Here is a 13445-nt window from a genome sequence, read left to right as displayed (position 1 = left end):
ATTATTAATTTCAAAATCTTTTCTTTTATTTGATTCAATCTTCATATGTGTTTTAAAAATATTTAGTTGAGTTTGTTTAATTTTTCCTTCTTTCAGTTTTAGTGGCATCATATAAATCATAAATATAGGACAAGATATAGTGTATAACTATAATTATATGTGATAATTCAATGATTAACTATATTTGGTAAGATTCTCTTATTTCTTTAGAACATTTTTTATGTTCTGCAATATCAATTTCTAAACTTTTAAAATTTGTTGATTGCGAGAAAAATATGATATGCATACATTATTATTTGGAATAAACGTGCAACACACGTTTCTGAAAACTACTAAAGGGTAAAAACCACGACCTATACCTCTGTAGGATTTAATTCCACTTTATTAAACTCTGAACTTCTACATAAGATTACAATCCTATGTAACCTAAGGAATTATAAACTCTAATTCCAAGCTAAGAAATTATAAACTCTAATTCCTACCTACCCAAGACAAAAACCTCTAGGTTTAAGTCTTCCATCATCCGTCAAGTTTCTCAAATTTGTTAGACGAATCCTACACACACACTCGATTGCAATCAAAACTCTTAATTGCAATTTTAAAACTTTTTCCACACAAATTGTTAACACTCCCAAGTAACTCTCAAAACTCTTGATCGTGTTTTGATCGTCTCTCTATGTAAGTGCACATTTTTTCTCAAGCGAAACTATCGCCCTATTTATAGATTTGGACTTGAACTTAAAACCTATTTCAACTAGAAATCCTACTTCTGTTATGCTTCCTTTTTCTCTTGAAACTTAGAAGCTCACACGTAAGATTCCTACATTGTGTGAAATTCGCGTTCGACCCATCTTCAACTCTTTCTTCAACTAGAACATAACTTTGCCGCATCTTCAACTCGAACAACCTTGTCTTTGCCGCTGGAACAAAACCTTGTAGCATTAGGACTTCTCTTTATACTATGCATTGAAAGGAAACTTCATATATGATTTTCCTTATAAACTATGCCACCTCAAACTATTTACTTAAACAAGTAGAAAATAACTTTCCTTCTTTGTCTTGACTGCCTCAAACTATATCCTTAACAAAGTAGGAAATAGTTTTTCTTTCTCTGAATGAATTATAATAACTATAATCTTATGCTTCTTTTGTTGTCATTAGGTTGCAGTTTTCCTACTTTAAGTCAGCCTCCTAATTCCTCTTCCAGTAAACTTTGGCGACTCAATTCACATTTGCTCAGCTTGCTCCATAATTCACCGGATTGTCAGTCTTTAAAATATACATATTCATATGTACCTAACGGGAGCATTCTTATCTTGAACAGAAGTTCCACTTTTTGTCTTCGAGATGTAATACCCATGGAAGTTTGGAGCAGAAGGAAACCGACAGTAGACCACTTCAAAATTTTTGGATACATTGCTTATGCACATATTTCAAAAGCAAAAAGAAAGAAGCTTGATAATAGAGGTGATAAATGTGTTTTTCTTGGTATTAGTAAAACATGGTGTGCTAGCATTTGATGCAAAAAATGAGGTTGCACCAGTTGTACGTGTGCCTATTCCACCTGGGAGATATGGTGCGTTGACTCAGGTAAAGGATAAGCTATCCTATGTAACTGTTTACAATGATTGCACGGATGTTTTTATTTTAGATATGTATGGAGCAATGGACATGAGTCTGAATCGTAGTGTGTACATATATCTTGAACACAAGAAGTCTCGGCAAACATTGGAGAAACCCTTTGTTGACAATGGTATTGTGTTGTGCAACGTATTACCGTCTATAAACAGTGGTGATGACATTGTGAAGATCTACACAACTTAAAGGATATATCTTTATTACCTGAATGGACAAAAGGTGGAGATCTACTATTATGACTCTAGGACAATTAAATCCTAAGAGAAGATTCATACCGTACACAAACAGCCTCGCTACGTTACATGAGTTGAAGTAGTAGTTGTTCTGTTAATATCAAGTAGAATTCTCATGTTTAATTTCATCTTTTTTTTGTTATTACATGACTTGGATTTAAGATTAAGCTGCTTTGTAATAGACATGTTTTTGATTGCCAATGTAGTGTGAACATTTTTTCCTTCACTCATTTTTAATTATTTCTTGCTTGATTGGGTGTTTTTACTTGTGAGTTCCTTTCTACTACTACTGTTTAAATTTGACGATAGAATGTGTGGTATGATCTGCAACACAATAGCTACTTCTTCAGATCATGTAGCAGTAAAAAGGAACTCACAAGTAAAAACACGCAATCAAGCAAGAAATAATTAGAAATGGGTAAAGGAAAAATCGTTCAAACTACCTTGGCAATCCATGTCTATTACAAAAACAACTTAATCAGAAATTCAAGTCATATATAAACAAAAGAAGATGAAATTAAACATGAGAATTCTAATTGATTGCAACAGAATAAGTACTACTTCAGCTCATGTACCGTATCGAGGTTGTTTGTGTACGGTATGTATCTTCTCTTAGGATTTAATTGTCCTAGAGTCTTAATAGCAGATCTCCACATTCTGTCCATTCAAGTAATAAAGATATATCCTTTCAATTGTGTAGATCACAACAATGTCATTACCACTGTTTATACACGGTAATACGTTGCGCAACACAGTACGACTGTCAACAAAGGGATGTTTCTCCAATGTTTGCCGAGACTTCTTGTGTCAAAGATTTACGCACACACTACAATTCACACTCATGTCCATTCCTCCGTACATATCTAACATAAAAACACCCCACAATCGTTGTAAATAGTTACATAGGATAGTCATCCTTTACTTGAGTCAACGCACCATATCTCCAAGGTGGAATAGGCACGCGTACCATATCTCTCAATTTTGGTGGATATAAATCATAAATATAGGACAAGATATAGTGTATGACTAGAATTATATGTGATAATTCAATAATTAACTATATTGATTTAGTAAGAATCTCTTATTTCTTTATAACATTTTTTTATGTTCTACAATATCAATTTCTGAACTTTAAAAATTTATTGGTTGCATGAAAAATATAATATGCATGCATTATTATTTGGAATAAACGTGCAACGCACGTTTCTGAAAACTAGTAAAGGGTAAAAACCACGACATATACATCTGTAGGATTTAATTCCACTTTATTAAACTCCAAACTTCTACATAAGATTACAAGCCTATGTAACCTAAGGAATTGTAAACTCTAATTCCAACCTAAGAAATTATAAACTCTAATTCCTACCTACCCAAGACAAAAACCTCTAGGTTTAAGTCTTCCATCGTCCGTCAAGTTTCTCAAATTTGTTAGACGAATCCTACACACACACACACACTATTGCAATCAAAACTCTTAATTACAATTTTAAAAATTTTTCCTCACAAATTGGTAACACTCCCAAGTAACTCTCAAAACTCTTGATCGTGTTTTGATCGTCTCTCTATGTAAGTGCACATTTTTTCTCAAGCGAAACTATCACCCTATTTATAGATTTGGACTTGAATTTAAAATCTATTTCAACTAGAAATCCTACTTCTGTTATGCTTCCTTTTTCTCTTGAAACTTAGAAGCTCACACGTAAGATTCCTATATTGTGTGAAATTCGCGTTCGACCCATCTTAAACTCTTTCTTCAACTAGAACATAACTTTGCCGCATCTTCAACTCGAACAACCTTGTCTTTGCCACTGGAACAAAACCTTGTAGCATTAGGACTTCTCTTTATACTATGCATTGAAAGGAAACTTCATATATGATTTTCCTTATAAACTATGCCACCTCAAACTATTTACTTAAACAAGTAGAAAATAACTTTCCTTCTTTGTCTTGACTGCCTCAAACTATATCCTTAACCAAGTAGGAAATAGTTTTTCTTTCTCTGAATGAATTATAATAACTATAATCTTATGCTTCTTTTGTTGTCATTAGGTTGCAGTTTTCCTACTTTAAGTCAGCCTCCTAATTCCTCTTCCAGTAAACTTTGGCGACTCAATTCACATTTGCTCAGCTTGCTCCATAATTCACCGGATTGTCAGTCTATAAAATATACATATTCATATGTACCTAACAGGAGCATTCTTATCTTGAACAGAAGTTCCACTTTTTGTCTTCGAGATGTAATACCCATGGAAGTTTGGAGCAGAAGGAAATCAACAGTAGACCACTTCAAAAATTTAGGATACATTGCTTATGCACATATTTCAAAAGCAAAAAGAAAGAAGCTTGATAATAGAGGTGATAAATGTGTTTTTCTTGGTATTAGTAAAACATGGTGTGCTAGCATTTGATGCAAAAAATGAGGTTGCAGTAGTTGTACATGTTCCTATTCCACCTGGGAGACAAGGTGCGTTGACTCAGGTAAAGGATTAGTTATCCTATGTAACTGTTTACAACGATTGCAGGGATGTTTTTATGTTAGATATGTACGGAGCAATGGACATGAGTCTGAATCATAGTGTGTACATATATCTTGAACACAAGAAGTCTCGGCAAACATTGGAGAAACCCTTTGTTGACAATTGTACTATTTTGTGCGACGCATTGCCGTGTATAAACAGTGGTGATGACATTGTGGTGATCTACACACCTGAAAGAATACATCTTTATTACCTGAATGGACAAAAGGTGGAGATCTACTATTATGACTCTAGGACAATTAAATCCTAAGAGAAGATTCATACCGTACACAAACAGCCTCGCTACGTCACATGAGGTGAAGTAGTAGTTGTTCTGTTAATGTCAAGTAGAATTCTCATGTTTAATTTCATCTTTTTTCGTTATTATATGACTTGGAATTCAGATTAAGCTGTTTTGTAATAGACATGTTTTAGATTACCAATGTAGTGTGAACATTTTTTCCTTCACTCATTTTTAATTATTTCTTGCTTGATTGGGTGTTTTTACTTGTGAGTTCCTTTCTACTACTACTGTTTAAATTTTACGATAGAATGTGTGGTATGATCTGCAACACAATAGCTACTTCTTCAGATCATGTAGCAGTAAAAAGGAACTCACAAGTAAAAACACGCAATCAAGCAAGAAATAATTAGAAATGGGTAAAGGAAAAATCGTTCAAACTACCTTGGCAATCCATGTCTATTACAAAAACAACTTAATCTGAAATTCAAGTCATATAAAAACAAAAGAAGATGAAATTAAACATGAGAATTCTACTTGATTGCAACAGAATAAGTACTACTTCAGCTCATGCACCGTGTCGAGGTTGTTTGTGTCTGGTATGTATCTTCTCTTAGGATTTAATTGTCCTAGAGTCTTATAGCAGATCTCCACCTTCTGTCCATTCAAGTAATAAAGATATATCCTTTCAATTGTGTAGATCACAACAATGTCATTACCACTGTTTATACCTGGTAATACGTTGCGCAACAAAGTACGACTGTCAACAAAGGGATGTTTCTTCAATGTTTGCCGAGACTTCTTGTGTCAAAGATTTACGCACACACTACAATTCACACTCATGTCCATTCCTCCGTACATATCTAACATAAAAACACCCCACAATCGTTGTAAATAGTTACATAGGATAGTCATCCTTTACTTGAGTCAACGCACCATATCTCCAAGGTGGAATAGGCACACGTACCATATCTCTCAATTTTGGTGGATATAAATCATAAATATAGGACAACATATAGTGTATAACTAGAGTTATATGTGATAATTCAATAATTAACTATATTGATTTGGTAAGAATCTCTTATTTCTTTATAACATTTTTTTTATGTTCTACAATATCAATTTCTGAACTTTAAAAATTTATTGGTTGCATGAAAAATATAATATGCATGCATTATTATTTGGAATAAACGTGCAACGCACGTTTCTGAAAACTAGTAAAGGGTAAAAACCACGACATATACCTCTGTAGGATTTAATTCCACTTTATTAAACTCCAAACTTCTACATAAGATTACAAGCCTATGTAACCTAAGGAATTGTAAACTCTAATTCCAACCTAAGAAATTATAAACTCTAATTCCTACCTACCCAAGACAAAAACCTCTAGGTTTAAGTCTTCCATCGTCCGTCAAGTTTCTCAAATTTGTTAGACGAATCCTCTACACACACTCTATTGCAATCAAAACTCTTAATTACAATTTTAAAACTTTTTCCTCACAAATTGGTAACACTCCCAAGTAACTCTTAAAACACTTGATCGTATTTTGCTCGTCTCTCTATGTAAGTGCACATTTTTTCTCAAGCGAAACTATCGTCCTATTTATAGATTTGGACTTGAATTTAAAACCTATTTCAACTAGAAATCCTACTTCTGTTATGCTTCCTTTTTCTCTTGAAACTTAGAAGCTCACACGTAAGATTCCTACATTGTGTGAAATTCGCGTTCGACCCATCTTCAACTCTTTCTTCAACTAGATCATAACTTTGCCGCATCTTCAACTCGAACAACCTTGTCTTTGCCGCTGGAACAAAACCTTGTAGCAATAGGACTTCTCTTTATACTATGCATTGAAAGGAATCTTCATATATGTTTTTCCTTATAAACTATGCCACCTCAAACTATTTACTTAAACAAGTAGAAAATAACTCTCCTTCTTTGTCTTGACTTCCTCAAACTATATCCTTAACCAAGTAGGAAATAGTTTTTCTTTCTCTGAATGAATTATAATAACTATAATCTTATGCTTCTTTTGTTGTCATTAGGTTGCAGTTTTCCTACTTTAAGTCAGCCTCCTAATTCCTCTTCCAGTAAACTTTGGCGACTCAATTCACATTTGCTCAGCTTGCTCCATAATTCACCGGATTGTCAGTCTTTAAAATATACATATTCATATGTACCTAACAGGAGCATTCTTATCTTGAACAGAAGTTCCACTTTTTCTCTTCGAGATGTAATACCCATGGAAGTTTGGAGCAGAAGGAAATCGACAGTAGACAACTTCAAAATTTTTGGATACATTGCTTATGCACATATTTCAAAAGCAAAAAGAAAGAAGCTTGATAATAGATGTGATAAATGTGTTTTTCTTGGTATTAGTAAAACATGGTGTGCTAGTATTTGATGCAAAAAATGAGGTTGCAGCAGTTGTACATGTTCCTATTCCACCTGGGAGATATGGTGCGTTGACTCAGGTAAAGGATGAGCTATCCTATGTAACTGTTTACAACGACTGCAGGGATGTTTTTATGTTAGATATGTACGGAGCAATGGACATGAGTCTGAATCATAGTGTGTACATATATCTTGAACACAAGAAGTCTCGGCAAACATTGGAGAAACCCTTTGTTGACAATGGTACTGTTTTGTGCGACGCATTGCCGTGTATAAACAGTGGTGATGACATTGTGGTGATCTACACAACTGAAAGAATACATCTTTATTACTTGAATGGACTAAAGGTGGAGATCTACTATTATGACTCTAGGACAATTAAATCCTAAGAGAAGATTCATACCGTACACAAACAGCCTCGCTATGTTACATGAGCTGAAGTAGTAGTTGTTCTATTAATTTCAAGTAGAATTCTCATGTTTAATTTCATCTTTTTTCGTTATTATATGACTTGGAATTCAGATTAAGCTGTTTTGTAATAGACATGTTTTTGATTACCAATGTAGTATGAACATTTTTTCCTTCACTCATTTTTAATTATTTTCTTGATTGGGTGTTTTTACTTGTGAGTTCCTTTCTACTACTACTGTTTAAATTTGACGATAGAATGTGTGGTATGATCTGCAACACAATAGCTACTTCTTCAGATAATGTAGCAGTAAAAAGGAACTCACAAGTAAAAACACGCAATCAAGCAAGAAATAATTAGAAATGGGTAAAGGAAAAATCGTTCAAACTACCTTGGCAATCCATGTCTATTACAAAACAACTTAATCAGAAATTCAAGTCATATAAAAACAAAAGAAGATGAAATTAAACATGAGAATTCTACTTGATTGCAACAGAATAAGTACTACTTCAGCTCATGTACCGTATCGAGGTTGTTTGTGTACGGTATGTATCTTCTCTTAGGATTTAATTGTCCTATAGTCTTAATAGCAGATCTCCACCTTCTGTCCATTCAAGTAATAAAGATATATCCTTTCAATTGTGTAGATCACAACAATGTCATTACCACTGTTTATACACGGTAATACGTTGCGCAACACAGTACGACCGTCAACAAAGGGATGTTTCTCCAATGTTTGCCGAGACTTCTTGTGTCAAAGATTTACGCACACACTACAATTCACACTCATGTCCATTCCTCCGTACATATCTAACATAAAAACACCCCACAATCGTTGTAAATAGTTACATAGGATAGTCATCCTTTACTTGAGTCAACGCACCATATCTCCAAGGTGGAATAGGCACACGTACCATATCTCTCAATTTTGGTGGATATAAATCATAAATATAGGACAAGATATAGTGTATAACTAGAATTATATGTGATAATTCAACAATTAACTATATTGATTTGGTAAGAATCTCTTATTTCTTTATAACATTTTTTTTATGTTCTACAATATCAATTTCTGAACTTTGAAAATTTATTGGTTGCATGAAAAATATAATATGCATGCATTATTATTTGGAATAAATGTGCAACGCACGTTTCTGAAAACTAGTAAAGGGTAAAAACCACAACATATACATCTGTAGGATTTAATTCCACTTTATTAAACTCCAAACTTCTACATAAGATTACAAGCCTATGTAACCTAAGGAATTATAAACTCTAATTCCAAGCTAAGAAATTATAAACTCTAATTCCTACCTACCCAAGAAAAAAACCTCAAGGTTTAAGTCTTCCATCGTCCGTCAAGTTTCTCAAATTTGTTAGACGAATCCTACACACACACTTGATTTTAATCAAAACTCTTAATTACAATTTTACAACTTTTTCCTCACAAATTGGTAACACTCCCAAGTAACTCTCAAAACTCTTGATCGTGTTTTGATCGTCTCTCTATGTAAGTGCACATTTTTTCTCAAGCGAAACTATCACCCTGTTTATAGATTTGGACTTGAATCTAAAATCTATTTCAACTAGAAATCCTACTTCTGTTATGCTTCCTTTTTCTTTTGAAACTTAGAAGCTCACACGTAGGATTCCTACTTTGTGTGAAACTCGCCTTCGCCCCATCTTCAACTCTTTCTTCAACTAGTACATAACTTTGTCGCATCTTCAAGTCAAAACAACCTTGTCTTTGCCGCTGGAACAAAACCTTGTAGCATTAGGACTTTTCTTTGTACTTTGCATTGAAAGGTAACTTCTTATATGATTTTCCTTATAAACTATGCCACCTCAAACTATTTCCTTAAACAAGTAGAAAATAACTTTCCTTCTTTGTCTTGACTGCCTCAAACTATATCCTTAACCAAGTAGGAAATAGTTTTTCTTTTTCTGAATTAATTATAATAACTATAATCTTATGCTTCTTTCGTTGTCATTAGGTTGCAGTTTTCCTACTTTATGTCAGCCTCCTAATTCCTCTACAAGTAAACTTTGGCGACTCAATTCACATTTGCTCAGCTTGCTCCATAATTCACCGGATTGTCAGTCTATAAAATATACATATTCATATGTACCTAACAGGAGCATTCTTATCTTGAACAGAAGTTCCACTTTTTCTCTTCGAGATGTAATATCCATGGAAGTTTGGAGCAGAAGGAAACCGACAGTAGACCACTTCAAAATTTTTGGATACATTGCTTATGCACATATTTCATAAGCAAAAAGAAAGAAGCTTAATAATAGAGGTGATAAATGTGTTTTTCTTGGTATTAGTAAAACATGGTGTGCTAGCATTTGATGCAAAAAATGAGGTTGCACCAGTTGTACATGTTCCTATTCCACCTGGGAGATAAGGTGCGTTGACTCAGGTAAAGGATGAGCTATCCTATGTAACTGTTTACAACGATTGCACGGATGTTTTTATGTTAGATATGTATGGAGCAATGGACATGAGTCTGAATCGTAGTGTGTACATATATCTTGAACACAAGAAGTCTCGACAAACATTGGAGAAACCCTTTGTTGACAATGGTACTGTGTTGTGCAATATATTACCGTCTATAAACAGTGGTGATGACATTGTGGTGATCTACCCAACTGAAAGGATATATCTTTATTACCTGAATGGACAAAAGGTGGAGATCTACGATTATAACTCTAGGACAATTAAATCCTAAGAGAAGATTCATACCGTACACAAACAACTTCGCTACGTTACATGAGCTGAAGTAGTAGTTGTTCTATTAATGTCAAGTAGAATTCTCATGTTTAATTTCATCTTTTTTTGTTGTTATATGACTTGGATTTCAGATTAAGCTGTTTTGTAATAGACATGTTTTTGATTGCCATTGTAGTGTGAACATTTTTTCCTTCACTCATTTTTAATTATTTCTTGCTTAATTGGGTGTTTTTACTTGTGAGTTCCTTTCTACTACTACTGTTTAAATTTGACGATAGAATGTGTGGTATGATCTGCAACACAATAGCTACTTCTTCAGATCATGTAGCAGTAGAAAGGAACTTACAAGTAAAAACACGCAATCAAGCAAGAAATAATTAGAAATGGGTAAAGGAAAAAACGTTCAAACTACCTTGGCAATCCATGTCTATTACAAAAACAACTTAATCTGAAATTCAAGTCATATAAAAACAAAAGAAGATGAAATTAAACATGAGAATTCTACTTGACTGCAACAGAATAAGTGCTACTTCAGCTTATGTACCGTATCGAGGTTGTTTGTGTACGGTATGTATCTTCTCTTAGGATTTAATTGTCCTATAGTCTTAATAGCAGATCTCCACCTTCTGTCCATTCAAGTAATAAAGATATATCCTTTCAATTGTGTAGATCACAACAATGTCATTACCACTGTTTATACACGGTAATACGTTGCGCAACACAGTACGACTGTCAACAAAGGGATGTTTCTCCAATGTTTGCCGAGACTTCTTGTGTCTAAGATTTACGCACACACTACAATTCACACTCATGTCCATTCCTCCATACATATCTAACATAAAAACACCCCACAATCGTTGTAAATAGTTACATAGGATAGTCATCCTTTACCTGAGTCAACGCACCATAACTCCAAGGTGGAATAGGCACACGTACCATATCTCTCAATTTTGGTGGCTATAAATCATAAATATAGGATAAGATATTGTGTATAACTATAATTATATGTGATAATTTAATAATTAACTATATTTATCTGGTAAGAATCTCTTATTTCTTTATAACAATTTTTTTATGTTCTACAATATCAATTTCTGAACTTTAAAAATTTATTGGTTGCGTGAAAAATATAATATGCATGCATTATTATTTGGAATAAACGTGCTACATAAGATTACAAGCCTATGTAACCTAAGGAATTATAAACTCTAATTCCAAGCTAAGAAATTATAAACTCTAATTCCTACCTATCCAAGACAGAAACCTCTAGGTTTAAGTCTTCCATCGTCCGTCAAGTTTCTCAAATTTGTTAGACGAATCCTACACACACACTCGATTGTAGTCAAAACTCTTAGTTACAATTTTACAACTTTTTCCTCACAAATTGGTAACACTCCCAAGTAACTCTCAAAACTCTTGATCGTGTTTTGATCGTCTCTCTATGTAAGTGCACATTTTTTCTCAAGCGATACTATCGCCCTATTTATAGATTTGGACTTGAATCTAAAACCTATTTCAACTAGAAATCCTACTTCTGTTATGCTTCCTTTTTCCCTTGAAACTTAGAAGCTCACACGTAGGATTCCTACAATAAATATTAACTAAAACTATACATATTAACTAAAACTATTCTATAAATAGAATAATTAAACACCCATGATCATACAATAAATATTAACTAAAACTATACTAGATAATATCTCATTTCAAGCTCCTTAATAAAAGTAAATATGTCATATACTTGATAACTAAATATTACTCCTTAAAGTAAGACAAATACCTGGAGTTTCCTCTAAAGTATAAAAAATATGGCGACATTTAGCTTTCAAGTAGTCTTGATTCAATTCTCACTTCTTATAACTGTGGAAAAAAAGGGGCAAAATTATCATTTAATTCAAAGTGTGTTCATATTGAGGTAAAAAGATGGAATCTGTAACACAATCTATGTATTCAATATGTTGTAATGATCATAAACACTAAATAAAATTGCAAGCAAACTAATATGAAGGTCATATTGGGTGAGCAAGACTATGTACCTTGAAAGAACAATTTTTTTGTTATTTTAGAGAGCAATGAGCACACCATTATCCTCGCACAACCTGCTACACATGTATTATCAAAATGCTGATATTTGAGAACTGTATTAACTCAACTCTTAATATGTGAAGTATTAGAATCTATGAACATTTAATGTGCAATTTAGCTAATCCCTAACAATTGAACAAAATAAAATGATTAAAGACAACGTTGCATGCATTGCCTAGATCGATGAAAAGTCATGCATCATGTTGGAGTTCGTATTAACAAAACCTCACCTACTACCTAAACACTATTTTGTCCATCTATTTATTGTAGATCTTTTGTCAGCCCCAATAACGAATATGAGTTCATAAGTATTCAACTCAAGAATTAAAACAAATATCAACTTTCAAAACCTTAATTCTATATCAAGTCTACCATACAAGTAAAAAAATTAGAAGCTTACCAAGCATTTGCTGTAATAAAACTGCTTCATGTAATTCACAACTAGGACCCAATATCTTAATCATAATTAATTCACTAAATAAATATACATATGAAAAATATCATTCTTAATCTTCAACAAGAAAGAGGAGCAACAATGGGTTTTTAGTAAAATCTGCATTACTAGTCTACCTTATAAATTAACTTTCTATTTATGGATCCTATGAAAGTGAAAATTATCAGTGGGTGATATGTTATGCAAGAAAGGTATATCTATTTTGTCTTTATATTGCACAATTAGAAAGATCAAGTAAGGGCAGTATATGGGGTTTCATAACACCTATGCATATAATCCTTAAGTTATGTACAACTAGTGTCTTTTTGGACTTTGTTGCAACAGAATTTGACTTCACATGATTCGATTCACATATCTTTAGTTGGATGATAAAATCTTTAGTTATTTTGAGGCTGCTAGTTAGGAGGGTTTTGTTTTCAAACTTACACATAATAAAGCTTCATTCCTTCTACATTCATCACTGGTTCATGTAATATTGACTAAGCTGCATATATAATTCATGAAAATGTTGAACTATCTTCCATTGATGTAACTTTCTATACCAATGACAGAATGTACATAGCTCTCCATTCCTTAAACTTTCACCGCTAATTTATATTCAAGAACTCTATCACCTCCAAGTCTATATGCAGTAAACAAAGTCTCTTATTTGAGTTCTTCAAAGCAAACTTGCTAGCAAATCATGGTCTTGTGCTGTATAATTCTTGATGAGTACTGACAACTCTTTCACGTTAGTTTGG

At 33.1% G+C, this 13445-nt stretch overlaps 1 long non-coding RNA gene across 3 annotated transcripts in view; it reads right to left on the bottom strand.

The window, feature by feature from the left end:
* LOC101249171 (uncharacterized) overlaps positions 1-13445 on the bottom strand; it is a 31054-nt gene that overhangs the window by 16054 nt on the left and 1555 nt on the right. For all 3 annotated transcript variants that reach the window (XR_011220767.1, XR_011220765.1, XR_011220766.1), the window contains 2 exons: positions 12203-12265; positions 11947-12026 (listed from right to left, as the gene is read on the bottom strand). This is a non-coding gene — a long non-coding RNA (uncharacterized lncRNA). The remainder of the gene's footprint in view (positions 1-11946; positions 12027-12202; positions 12266-13445) is intronic.

Source organism: Solanum lycopersicum, chromosome 4 (genome assembly GCF_036512215.1).
Source record: "Solanum lycopersicum chromosome 4, SLM_r2.1".
Lineage (NCBI taxonomy): Eukaryota > Viridiplantae > Streptophyta > Magnoliopsida > Solanales > Solanaceae > Solanum > Solanum lycopersicum.
This window is presented reverse-complemented; position numbering and strand designations above follow the sequence as displayed.